This window comes from Primulina eburnea, chromosome 12 (genome assembly GCF_022965805.1).
Source record: "Primulina eburnea isolate SZY01 chromosome 12, ASM2296580v1, whole genome shotgun sequence".
Lineage (NCBI taxonomy): Eukaryota > Viridiplantae > Streptophyta > Magnoliopsida > Lamiales > Gesneriaceae > Primulina > Primulina eburnea.
In genome coordinates, this window is record NC_133112.1 from 29,236,355 (window position 1) to 29,251,038 (window position 14,684).

At 38.8% G+C, this 14,684-nt stretch overlaps 1 long non-coding RNA gene across 2 annotated transcripts in view; it reads left to right on the forward strand.

Annotated features, from left to right (window-relative positions):
* LOC140807364 (uncharacterized) overlaps window positions 1–14,661 on the forward strand; it is a 71,917-nt gene extending 57,256 nt beyond the window's left edge. For both annotated transcript variants that reach the window (XR_012112675.1, XR_012112674.1), the window contains exon 2: window positions 14,562–14,661. This is a non-coding gene — a long non-coding RNA (uncharacterized lncRNA). The remainder of the gene's footprint in view (window positions 1–14,561) is intronic.
* The last annotated feature ends 23 nt before the right edge of the window (window positions 14,662–14,684 follow it).

Sequence of the window (14,684 nt, forward strand, 5' to 3'; positions counted from 1 at the left end):
ATTTTTATTAAGAGACTATCCACAACTGCACTGATAGACTCAGGAGCCACTCACTCTTTCATATCGGAGACGTTTGCTAATCATTTGGACCACAAGTCCAGAGGCCTAGACGTGAACTTTTCAGTGACAGTCCCGTCAGGGGAAAAGCTGTTGGCTACCAGTTTGATCAGAGATATTGATCTAGAACTGCATGGCCACCTGGTATATGCAGATTTAATCCTATTGACGATGCCAGAATTCGACATTATCTTGGGCATGGACTGGCTGACTAAGAATAGAGTTCTGATAGATTTTCAGAAGAGGTCAGTTTTCGTTAGACCGCCGGGCATGGAGCAGTTTCTTTTTGAACCAGCCAGATGGAGGAGTTTCCCTCGCATGATCTCGTGCATGCAGGCGAGGAGGCTAATTTCAAAGGGGTGTCAGGCCTTCTTGGCTAGTATTATTTCAGCGCCTGACGTGCCCACTACATCTTTATCAGAGGTACCAGTAGTCAAAGAATTTCCAGACGTCTTTCCTGATGACGTCCACCGGCCTTCCACCAGAGAGAGAGGTGGAGTTTGCAATCGAGCTCGTGCCGGGCACAACGCCAATCTCTAAGGCGCCATACAGATTAGCTCCAGCTGAGATGTTAGAGCTCAAACAGCAGATTCAGGAGCTCCTCGACAAAGGATTTATCCGCCCTAGTTTCTCACCGTGGGGCGCACCAGTGCTCTTTGTAAAGAAGAAGGATGGGAGCATGAGGCTGTGCATCGATTACCGTGAGCTGAACAAGGTAACGATCAAGAACAAGTACCCACTTCCAAGAATCGAAGACTTGTTTGATCAATTGCAGGGAGCTACGGTTTTCTCTAAGATAGATCTTCGAGCAGGGTATCACCAGCTGAAGGTTAAGGTTGCAGATGTTCACAAGACGCCCTTCAGGACCAGGTATGGGCATTTCGAGTTCTTAGTAATGCCATTCGGTCTGACAAATGCTCCAGCAATTTTCATGGATCTCATGAACCGAGTATTTCAGCCGTTCCTCGACCAGTTCGTCATAGTATTCATTGACGATATTCTCATATACTCGAAGGGCCATGAGGAGCACAGCCAGCATTTGAGGACAGTTCTACAGACCTTGCAGAGCCGTAAGTTGTTTGCGAAGTTTAGTAAGTGTGGATTTTGGCTAGAGAAGGTAGCGTTTTTGGGGCATATAGTATCTAGCAGTGGAATCGAGGTGGATCCAGCGAAAGAGCAGCTGTCAAGGATTGGGTTGAGCCAAAGAATGCATCAGAAATCCGCAGCTTTTTGGGCTTAGCTGGCTACTACCGTAAGTTTATTAAGGGATTTTCATCCATAGCGGTGCCACTCACTTCACTAAGCAAGAAGAATACTAAGTTTGTGTGGAGTGAAGAATGTCAGAAGAGCTTTGATACTTTGAAACAAGCTCTTATTTCGGCGCCAGTGCTAGCCATGCCAACAGGGCAAGGCGAGTTTGTGCTTTATACCGATGCATCTAAGCTCGGATTAGGCGCAGTGTTGATGCAGCAGGGTCGAGTCATAGCTTATGCATCCAGGCAGTTGAAAGTGCATGAGAAGAACTATCCGACTCACGACCTAGAGTTAGCCGCCGTTGTCTTCGCACTGAAAATTTGGAGACACTACCTATACGGCGAGAAATGTCAGATTTTCACCGACCTTAAGAGTCTCAAATATTTCTTCACACAGAAAGAGCTGAATATGAGACAGAGACGGTGGTTGGAACTCGTGAAAGATTACGACTGCGAAATTAGCTACCACCCGGGAAAAGCTAATGTTGTCGCAGACGCTTTGAGCAGAAAAGTGGCAGTGGTAGCTCAGTTGTCAGCTCAGAAACCCCTTCAATCTGAGATTCAGAAGTTTGGTCTAGAGATTTATCGTGAGGGCAGAGCTCCTAGACTGTCTAATCTGACAGTCAAATCTGATTTGCTAGACCGAATCCGAACGGGTCAGTCTTCAGATGAGCAGTTACAGAAATGGAGACTGAAAGATGAGGCCAAGGGCAGCGTTCTTTATACAGTGTCAGATGGGATTGTGAGATACAAAGGTAGAATGTGGGTGCCTAGTGTTGGTTCGATCAGACAGGATATTTTGACAGAGGCGCACGCATCTCCGTATTCTATCCACCCGGGAGGTACCAAGATGTACAAAGACCTACAGTTATTGTATTGGTGGCCAGGGATGAAGCGAGACATCCGTAGATTTGTATCATAATGTCTCACTTTCCAGCAAGTAAAAGCTGAGCATCAGAGGCCAGCAGGACTGGTTAAGCCACTCCCCATCCCCGAGTGGAAGTGGGAGAACATTACTATGGATTTCGTGGTTGGGTTGCCAAGGTCAGTCAGAGGTTCGAATTCTATTTGGGTTATAGTGGACAGACTCACTAAGTCAGCGCATTTTCTGCCAGTGAAGACGACTTTCTCCATGACGCAGTATGCGGATCTTTATATCCAGGAGATCGTCCGGTTGCATGGTTTCCCAGTCTCTATTGTGTCCGACAGGGACCCGAGGTTTACATCGTCCTTCTGGAAGAACTTACATGCAGCTATGGGGACGAAGTTGCTTTTTAGTACAGCTTTTCACCCGCAGACAGATGGCCAGTCTGAGCGAGTGATACAGATTTTAGAAGACTTGCTAAGAGCTTGCATGATTGATTTTCAGGGAACATGGGAGTCTAGACTACCTCTAGTGGAGTTCACATACAACAACAGCTTCCAAGCATCTATTGGTATGGCTCCCTATGAGGCGTTGTATGGTCGGAAGTGTAGATCACCAGTTCATTGGGATGAAGTGGGTGAGAGATCAGATCTAGGTCCAGAGATAGTTCAACAGACTGCAGACGTGGTGGTCAATATTCGTGAGAGAATGAAGACTGCCCAAAGCCGTCAGAAGAGTTATGCTGATAAGAGGAGGAGAGATCTCGAATTTTCAGTAGGTGATCACGTTTTCGTCAAGATAGCACCCATGAAGGGTGTGATGAGATTTGGAAAAAGAGGCAAGTTGAGTCCGAGGTTTATTGTACCGTTCGAGGTTTTGGACAGAGTAGGGACACTAGCTTATCGTGTAGCCCTTCCGCCGAATCTGGCTGGGGTGCACAATGTGTTCCATGTCTCGATGCTGAGAAAATATTTGGCTAATCCTTCTCACATTCTGAGTTATGAACCAATGCAGTTGGCTCCAGACCTGTCTTACGAGGAAAAACCAGTCCAAATCCTAGACAGACAGGAGCGCAGACTTCGGAACAAGACGACTAAGTTGGTCAAAGTTCAGTGGCTGAATCAATCAGTGGAAGAAGCCACTTGGGAGTCAGAGGCCGACATGAGACTTCGTTACCCGGAGTTGTTCGGTAAGACTTAATTTCGAGGACGAAATTTTTATAAGTGGGGGAGGAACTGTAGTGCCCAAATTTAATACACGTATAACCCATGCATTCATTTAATTATTAAATCATTTAAATTAATTTTAAATGAATTTTAGCGATGCATGATTTATTTAAATGCGTTATTTTAAATTATTTATGTTTTTGTGATGCACGCTAAAATGTCTTTCGAGTTTCATGTTTCAGGCGATTATTCGAGGCGGGATCGAGGAAAAGACCGGTGACGGTTTTGGCAAATTAAAATGTGGTATTTTATTTTAAGTTGAAATGGGGCGTTTTAAATAACTTATTAAGTTGTTAGTATTTTTAAAGATTTAATAATGTATTGAGTGAATTAAAGTTTAAAACCTTTAAAAGTAGTGTGTAGATATTTTAATTGTAGAGTTTGATTTAATTAATTTGTGTTAACTCTTATTAGTATTTTAAATAGTTTATTTAGCTAGAGTTTCTCCTAACTAAAACACACACACACGTTTCCTACACTCACACACACTAAACACGTTTTTACACACACTGAAACACACAACACACACTCAAGTTTTAAAAATCAGATTTTTAATTACCTTGAGAGAGCAAAAGCTAGGGTTTCTCACTAGCATAGCAGCCGCCCCCTTCCCTGTATTTCCCAGCAAGATTTCGCTCAGTTTATCGCAAGAAAACGGTGCCACGTTCGTCCCGGATCAACCTCGCATCCTTCGCCGCTTCGATATCACCGGTTCGGTAACATTTATCATTAAAAAGGCACGCATATTCTGTTCTTTCTGCATCGATCTTGTCATAGTATGCGTTGTGTATTTTTATGCGTGAAAATTTATGTATGACGTTCGTCGTTTGAGCGGAAATTGATTTGAATGCATTTGAAATACTTTTTAGATCTGAAATCTCGTAACTTGCTGTTCTTCTCGAAACTGCGATTTTTCCGTCGAGAATTTGAGAAAACTTTCAACTACAAAATTGTAGAACTTTTCGATACCTTCGTTTTGATATAAAATTAGAGATTTTTGGATGAAAATTGAGTGAGTTATGGCGTTTTTCGTGGGACTGCTCAAACTGCGACTTTTACGATAATTGTGTTCTCGAAGTTTATTTGTTGCAGGCTTCGTTGGAGATCGACGGACGATCGTTGTTGCACCTAGGTATGATTATTATGTTGTTGGGTCGATATGTGGTACGTCGTTTAGTGTCGATAGGTACTCGAATGCATTAGAAGTCGTAGGAAAGAAATTAGGGTCGATTGTCACGTTTTTGAAATTGTATGCGTCGTAAGATGAACGTCGTTGCTTGAGATGTTGTACGAAATTGGTTTTATGTTATGGTATGCTAGGATAGGTCTCGGGGTGTCGGTTCATAGTTCGTGCAACCGCGTCTAGAAAGTTAAGCAAAGCATGTACAAGAATTTTCGTAAGTTCGCGATCACAGTGGCCACACGGACCTTCCCACGGACCCGGTCACGGGGTCCGTGCCTTTGTTCCTCTTCGGTGTCTTTTTACAGTATCTACACGGACCCCTACACGGATGAGGGCACGGGGTCCGTGCCTTTGGGTTTCACCTAGTGTATTTTTCCAGTGCCTACACGGATGTTTACCCGGACCCTGACACGGGGTCCGTGCCCCTCCTCCCTTTCAATGTCTTTTTCCAGAGTCTACACGGACCCCTACACGGACCTCAGCACGGGGTCCGTGTCTCCCCTTTTCTGCACGCACATTTTACAGTACCTACACAGACCCGGAGCCGGACCTGGGCACGGGGTCCGTGTCCTTAACATTTTGGGAAAAATGTTATAACACACTTGAGGTTTGATGTCATGGTTTAGTGCAAGGATTTTCAAGGTCGTGTCATGGGAAATGTTAGAACGTCCTAAGTATTGATTTGGACTTGAGAGTAAGTATGATTCCTACGTTTAAGTTATGCAAATTCATGTTAGTTGGTGCAGCAACGGCCCCGATCGAAGTCCAAAGAATCCCTCAACGCCAAGTAAGTATGTTGACGTGCAAAGAAAATATGTCAAGTTTTCGAGGTATGCTAAATGTCTTGTGACCAAATTATGTTAGGATTGGAAAGCGTTAAATTATGAACGGGGACCAATCCGCCTGTTAAATTATGAACGGGTTAGATCACGGTTGGAAAGCGTTAAATTATGAACGGGGACCAACCAGCCCGTTAAATTATGAACGGGGATCTTATGTATGTGGCAGTGGATACGTCCATGTCAGCCCAGTACTGTGGTGTGTCTGATCAGGCGTTTATTATGTTATGGGTCACTTGCTTTGAAACATGCCTCTACGCAAAATGATGAAGTTACGTATGTTCAAGTATGCAATATGTTTATGAAAGTTTATGTTGATGGCACGTCTAACTGCGTACGTACCTATGTTTAAGTTTATTATGCAATCTCAAGTTTCAAGTTATGTATGTCCTATTTTAAAGTTGCATGCGATCTTATTATGTAGTACTCGTTATTCCAGTTTATACGTGTTGAGTCTTTAGACTCACTAGACTTGATCGATGCAGGTGACTATGCTGAGGAGGCAGGAGGTGATGACCAAGGGGCAGGCTTGGGCTGAGTAGCAGGCTAGACCCGTGGACCGCAAAGTCTACGTTTTATGCAAAGTTTAAAAATACTCTGAGCTTTTAAGCATCTGGATGCGAAATATTTTGAGACAGTTTCCTTTAACAAAATTTGATTGGTGATGTCGATTTCAAATATTTTTATTGATGAAGGATGTAGTGACGACCGTATTTGATTTCAATTCCGCATTTCATTTAGTTTAAAAGAAAATTTTTAATTTTTCCACAAATTTTAAGTATGGAAAGTACGGTTCGTTACACATGGACCTAGACCAGACCACAAAGAGCCTACCAACACCACGTACTCAGCCCCATGCACAAGAGATAACGCGATCACTCCCTTGCCTCCAAAGACCACCGCCGATTTCCCTAACACAAGCACGCTCGGTTTCAGTGATGGTTCCAGCAGTGTTCGAGCTACCCACGACCTTGGCTCAGACTCCACACGGTCTGGTTTAAGCCTCGGATCACCCTTGCACCGACAGTCCCAGCCCATTCACCCGATCTCCCTCAACCACACCCTACGTATCAACCATCCCTCACGGCTCTTCAACCTACAGCCCAAACCACCGATTCAACCCCTCAAGACAGACTCTGATCATCACGTTCAGTCCCTAAACCAACCATAACAACAGCCCCTTGCACAGCATACTAGAAAAACGTGAGAGTTGAGCACAAAATGCATTAGCACATGAACACCAAAAATCTCACACACACATGGTTGGATCGAAAGTGTCATGCAAAATCTCATTCAACAACATATAAAACGAGTGTGATGTGAAAAGAAATGATACAATGTGTGCCTGATGATTATTCTTGGACAAACAATCGAGGGACAATCAGCCAAAGGGAGGAGCTTTTGATTTAAGGGAAAAATGGAGTCACCGAAAGCTTGCAGCAGCAAAATCGCGAGAATGTTTGTGAGTGGAGGGGGTGGGCGGCTAATGAAGAGTGATTAGGTTAAGTGGAGAGCTTAGGGGAATAATTAGGTGCTAATTATAAGGTTTAAGATTAAATAAATGGGCCCTAATCGTTATTTAAAATTTTAAAAAGATATTTAAGCCCAATACGCTTAAAAATAGGCCCATTAGATTCAAACATACTCCTGAAAAATATTTCATGTTTGAAAGATTTTGAAAATATTAGCCGAACCCTTAAAAAGTCCCCCGATTCGATAAAATTTACGTACCGTTAAAAAAAAATCTTCCGGGTAAAAATACCCAATAAAATCCTATTTTTGAAAAACACCCTCAAAACACCTTATATTAATTAATAAAAATTAATCATGTAATAAAACAATTTTCCTGAAAATTATCTGGTCTTCGTTCTTCGATCGAACGTGAAATGCATCTAGAAACCCTAATGCATGAATTTTTAAAATTTCACGAAATAATTACAACCATGAATGAATTATGCATAAAAATAATTAAACACGTAATTAATAAAATAAACATGCATTTAATGATTTAAAACAATTTACTAAATACTAAAAAAATTTAATAACTTGCATGCATGTGGTTCACGTGAACCTTCAAACCTTCAAATTTTTGGAACGTTACATGAAGAGTCCTATCGTGCATGGGTTCTTCCCTAGTTGTCGAGCTTTCCTCCACACACCCAACCACGTCCCAACCCAGCCCTGTTCAAGCCTTGGCCGAGCCATGCGTGGTTAACCCTTATGACCGAACCCTTGACATCAAAACATGCAATCATTTGTTCAGCTTGTTGTGGTTTCATGTGCAGCCTCTAACATGCTTAGTGTGGCCTTTAAACCCGTGTAAAAATGTTCCATCTCGATCCTATAACATGGCAGCCCCCTTCGTGCAAACATTGAACAAGTTTTGGAACAAAAACCATGCTTTAATCATACATGAATGCCTAAAAACGAAAAGATTCAATAATAAATCATGTTTTTCATGCAAACAATTATCAAACACATATTGGGGTGTGATAGATGAGAAAGGAAAGAATTACGGCGTTCCTTTACGTAAGTTACGCATGGAAACGAATCGACGATGCGAAGAACGATGACGTAGAACTCCTAGGATGAATTTCCTTTGCAAAACCGTGCATTTTTGCTTGAAGAATTTTCGTGTGTGCTTGTGTTGAGGGGGAGGGGAGAGTCCTTGTAAATTTTGAGGGGAAGAGGATGTGAGTTTTGTGGGTTGGGGGAGTGTTCGTGACCTATTTATTTTAATTAAAACACCTAGTATATGCTTAGGCCCATTAGCATGACATACTATGCTTGTTTATCCAATTATTCAATATTTAAAATATATTGTTTTGGAAAGTTCGTGAGATTATTAGTCGAGATGTCAAAAAGTTCATATTCTCGTTGAAAATCGAATACCGTTAAAAATGACGACTCGGCTTATAAAATCACCTCAAAATACCTTAATTTCAAAAATATCATAAAGCATCAACCTTATTTTAAATAATTAAAAACAATTATTTAATAAAAATATTTTCCCTTTTTTCAGTCACCGGTCTCCGTTTGTCGATCGCATTTTCAAATAACTTTAAAAACAATGTTTTCATGCATTCGTGTAGAAAACACATTTTAAACACGTAAATATGCACATCATAATTAATTTATGAAATTAAAGCAATTTAATTAAAATACATGATAAACTTATATGCATGTGGTTCACGTGGACCTTCGAATTTTCGGGATGTTACAGGACAGGCTCGAGGTTATGCCTAGGAAACATTTATAAATATGTTTTGAGGTGTCCTTAGGAGTTTGGTTGGCTTGGGGTCGAAATTTAGAGGTCCAGGGGTAAAATGGTCAATTATGGTTTCCAGGGGCAAATGGTCATTTTGCACCTGTGTCGAGTTAGCAGATTTCTGGCGGTGCCCTGATCAAAATTTGACATTTTTAAATGTGTATGATATCATGCATATGATTTTTATGGAAATATGAATATACGATGCGTGCTTGATTTTAAGAAAATTTACGTATATGCATGATTTTTATAAGTAATAAATATGATGACGTGTTTTGAAGGAAGGAGTTGGTTGTGACTAAATACGATGATATGATAATACGGTGACATGCAAGGTTAAGGCTCAGTGGATGGGTAATACTGTCGCTGATATCCTCGCCGTCGGGTATCGCGGTCATACGCAGATGCATCCATCGACTAATACGTTGATACGAAAGTCACAGCTAATGAGCGGAATTCAACTAAAGAAAATGAATACGTAGATGTTGATATGTTAATGCATGTTTTGACACGTTTATGTTATTGTTACGTTTATGTTCACGCTTTTAATTTCATGAAGTTTATTTTAAGTACTATACTTTTCACTGCTGCATGTTATGTACATGCAATTATTATAAAGATTTTGATGTGTTTAGTTTTTAGACTCACTTGGGGTGGATGATGCAGGTGAGCATATTAATGAAGAGATTGTAGGTGCCGAAGACTGAGTAGGCGGGGCTGGATGTGTGCACGCTAACCCGAGGACTATATTTTTCACACATCATTTTTTTGAGAGAGAGAGATCATGGATATTTTCGTACATTTATTTATTTATATGTTTATGGTGTGACAGGACTCGCATGTTGTCTTATTGAGCTCTTTTAAGTTGAAATTCTTGTATCCAATAGTTGAACACACTTTTTATTTTTAAATCATGTGACTGAAGGAAGATATTGCATGCATGTTTATAGAATTATATATTTGAAATAAAAATGGGTTTTTCGAAATTTAGCCTTCAAAAAAAATTCTAGTAGTTTAAGTAATAGACGTTTCAGTTGGTATCAGAGCAAGAGTCCTGTATAGGTTGTGCCACTGCCAGCTTCTGCATCTCAGTTTTCGAGCCTCAAATCCGTAAGTTTAAATGTTTTTAATGTTATCACGTGCATGTTTACATGATACATGATTTACAGCAATTTACTATATATATTTAGTTGTTTACATGATTTAAGGATTAAATGTTTTAAGAACTAGATTAAAATACATAATGAGTTACATTTAGAATTTGGACTATATTTAGATACTATGCCTCCCAGCACTGACATACATTATGATACTACTGGAGGCGATAGAGGTCTTACACCGCCACCGCCACCGCCAGGAGATGCAGCTTCCAGAGTCTTGGAGGGTATTGCTAGATTTATGGAGCAGGCATAGCAGGCTCCGAGACCCAATACAAACATTTATGAGCAGTTTTGACGGCTAAACCCGAAGGAGTTTGGGGGTACTACTGATCCGTTCTTGGCAGAGGATTGGATACGGTCTTTGGAGCTACATTTTCAGTATTTGGAGATGAGGAATGGCGACCAGGTCAGTGCGCCACTTACATGCTGAGAGATGACACAACTCTATGTGAGAGAGAGCTGCTCACGAGGTGGACTTGGCTACCCTTACTTGGAGCCAGTTCAAGGATATCTTCATGCAAGAACTCATATATCATTTTTTTTTAGTTTTAAGTGGAGCTGTCGGATTACCTATTATCAACTCGAGTGAATGATTCTTATTCCACCAGAGGATTGGTCCAAATAGATTTGGATATGGTTGTTGAACTTTTGGATCTTCATCAGTTTCAGATTCATCCTCCTCTTTATATATTTCGGTTTGGAGATTAATCACCGACTCAACTTCTTCAGCGGTCTTATTTTGTAAAGGTTTTTCATGGATGATTGGACTTGCTTCATGTATGATTCCAGCCATTCTTAAATATATCTCATGACTATTTTTAGAATCAAGGTTAATATCATCCAATTATTGCTCAAATCATGTATATTACTAACGATATTAATATGATAGAAGATTTATTAAATACCACATATACGAATTCTTCAACGGTTAGTTTTTTATAATTATAAACTCTATAAGCTTTACTAACCAAAGATTAACCTAAGAACACACGAACATCAGATTTGGTATCAAAAGTGGTTAAATGTGTTTTACCATTACTGTGAATGAAACACTTACAACCGAATATATGAAAATATTATATTTCTGGCATTTTGCCTGTCCAGATCTCATAGGGAGTCTTTCCATGATTTTTGTTGATCATTGATCTATTATGTGTATAACATGCAATGTTTAAAGCTTCTAACCAAAACCTTTTAGAGATACCAGATTCGTCTAGCATGATTCGAGCTACTTATTTGAGTGTTCTGTTTCTTCTCTGAGCATTTGAGGTGATATTGCAGCTGAAATCTCATTCTTAATGCCATTTTCTTTTATATAGGTTAAAAGAAGCATGTTAGTGAACTCAGTGCCTCATTCACTCCTTATCCTATTCACCACTATCGTTCTCTAAGTCTATAATATCTTTAAAAGCTTGATGAGTTGAGCAGCATTATGATATTTAGAACTCAAGAAGATCACCCATGCAAATTGTGAGAAATCGTCAATAATCACCAAGGTGTAATTCTTTCCCCTTAGAATCATTACGGTTATTGGACCAAATAGGTCAATGTGTAGAAGTTTCAGGCATCGAGTCATTGAGGTACTTCATTTGTTTTTGAAAGTTGATATAGCTTGTTTACCTAACTGACATGCAGAAAAACTTTATCATTGGTAAAATCAATGTTATGCAATACTGATACTAAGTTTTTTTCAGTTAAATTGACAACTGATTTGAAATTCAAATGATTTGGAAATTTATGCCATAACCAAATCTTATTTTCATGCAAGGCAACAAAACGGAAGGAGAATTCAAATTATTATAATTCCAGATAACTTTATTGGTTTTTTGTTCTCTTAGTTTGGTTATCAGAATATCACAATTTACAAATTTAACTGTGGAAGGGTGTTTGTGAAATTCGACTAAATAATCAATGTCACAAATATGGCTTATGATAATCAAGTTATAGCAAATATTTTCAACTAATAAAACATCTTTAATAATGGTTCTTTCATGTATAATCTTATACTTACCAACAATTACCGTAATAATTGTCACCGAAATTAATTTTGGGACATTTGTGGTTAATGACTTCGGATAATACGTTGATGTTACCAGTCATATGTCTGGAATATCTACTATCCAGAAAGCAGGTTGATTCTTTGAGAAAATTCTTTTTTAGCACCTACAATCTTTGAAATAAGAATTTGGTATCCAAATCTAGTTGAGTCCTGAACGGATTATCCTTTTTGGGACCTACACTTGAATTAGCCTAACTGGCTTACTAGTGTGTGTATCCAAATAAGTGCGAGACTGTACATATACTGGTGAGGTTGTATGATGTGCTCTCTCGACGAAAGTTGTTTAGGCCATACATCATTCCCATTCATTATGCATCTCTTTTGAACATGTCTACAATTATGGTAACGGCTAGACTTCCCTTCATAGAATAATGTCTAGTTAGACTTGGTTTTATGTGAGACGAGTTCGAGGCGTTGTGACCGGCTTGACTTTGTCTACTTTTTAACAAAGTCTGGTTTGACTTAGAACTCTCTGGTTCGATATAACCTAAACTACGGTGCTTGGCCCTGTTTTCAAGATTTACATTCTGTTTATGTTGAAATTTTCGTCAATCATGTTCATATATCGTGCTAGATCAGACAAATTTTGTCATCTTAGACTTGCCTTTGTCTATCAGGATTGAGCCTAGTTACCTAAATATTTATCTATTAAAAAAATAAAATCAATTTCGTGGACTATCCCAAATTTAATTGACCATGTCCAAGATCACATCCATTTAAATCTAACCACGTGGGTTAGACAAAATAAAACATAACAAAATTTCAGCACGAAAAATTAAATGGAACAAAAATGTGTAATCCGAAATAGTATTAATGGTCTTCTCAACCATACACAAATATATTAGGTGAGTCTAATACCAATGGATGAATCAATCGCTCGACCCTTTATAAAACAAAAACTATACAAAATTATAATGATATAACTTCTATTTTCTAAACTATGTCGCAATCAAGTATCGAGGTCCGATCGTCCTTGTAATAATTATTGCTTCTTAATATATAAAATGGGTGCCATAAAATGATGAATATAGAGAACTGGCCTCGACTTTGTATACACGTTGCATAAATGAAGCTCTTATCATATCACTAGCTAGCAAGGCATAATCTATTATTGTATTATTAAGAATGTTGTTAATATAGTAATATCTTTGGTAATTTGGTATGAAAACTTCTTTATTGAAAAACCTTATAATTTATTTCGTATATATCTTAATCAAAAAAAAAAAGTAGGTCTTTTGTGAGACGGTCTCACGAATCTTTATCTGTGACACGGATAAACCCTACCGATATTCACAATAAAAAGTAATAAATTAAGCATAAAAAGTAATATTTTTTCATAGATGACCCAAATAAAATATCTGTCTCACTAAAATACGACATGTGAGACTGTCTCATACAAGTTTTTGTCATAAAAAAAATGGATAAAGAAAATTTTCCACTCGATCTTTATTAATTAATTAATTTTTAACACGCGCAACGCACTTGCTTAGCTACTACTAGTTATTAATTAAGCGTATGCAAGTCCTCTAGCAGCTTTGACTTGCTTGGCGGATTTGAATTCTCAGTGGACAACAGGAATCCCAACAGCAGAATTTGAATGCAGGTATACAAGTCCTCTAGCAGCTTTGACAGCCACTTTCAACCATAAAGACCAATCCATCTTCACTTCTCCTATCCCTAAATTCCCATAATCAAATCATTTCAAAAATTTTGCTAATTTTAACACCATATTTTATTGCCTGAATATTCGTCGTGTGTCCCATAATGCGACATTTTAGAAACAATATCTTCAAATTAAAAAAAAAAACAAAAAGTAAAAGACAAACCAAACCATTCAAATGATTTTGCAGGTTCCTTCCCTTTGTTCATATATTCATAAACAAGGAACCTATGCTTCCCATCTGCACAATACCCTATTAATGTCACAAGTTTTGCATGGTCTAATCTGCTAAAAATATCAACTTCCACGCAAAATTCTCGCTCCCCTTTCGCTTCTTTGAACTGTGGCAGCTCCATTTTCTTGATTGCTACAACTAAAGTTGTTCATCTTCATTTGAGGCAAGAATTTAACACTAAAACAAGAAATTCATGCTAGAACATACCTCTCCTGAACGCAGAGTTCTTTTGTATACTCGGCCAAATCTCCACCCATTTCTAATAAATTTTCATTGCCAAAAGAACAAGTCGACTCCGCCATTTCTCAGAGAGTAAAGACAGATGATGCATTACGCATCTCCGCTGGTGGAATCCCACATTCATTTTTCCAGTATTCCAGTGGCTTATATATCCCTGAAAACAAAAAATTTTACTCCGAACCAAGATCAAAAACTTGTATCAACATAAATTGAAAATCAGGAACTGAAATATACAGGGATTGATCTGATCTTCAGACTTGCTTCTCCTAAGCTTGTTCCAAGCATAGACTAGACCAATCAAATACATTGTTAAAAAAAGAAACATATTGGCTACAACATGATGATTAATTTGTTTGTCAAATAATTTTTTAACATGATGGATTTCTTCAACTTGAATATAAAAGAATTATGCAAAAAAAATTCATGCAAACAGAAATGTATAAAACATTTGAGACAACAATGTAGTGAATAAATATGAGTCACAAAGAGAAAAAGGCAAGGGTCTGAAAGGCAAAGGTTTGAAAGCCAAAAGAGTTTCAACTTTTGAAGTTGCCAGTGCATCCTCTTGTTCAAATATATAGATATCAAACTGATATAGTTCTAAAAGGAAACAAAAGGCGGAGGGAAGGGCTTGAACTT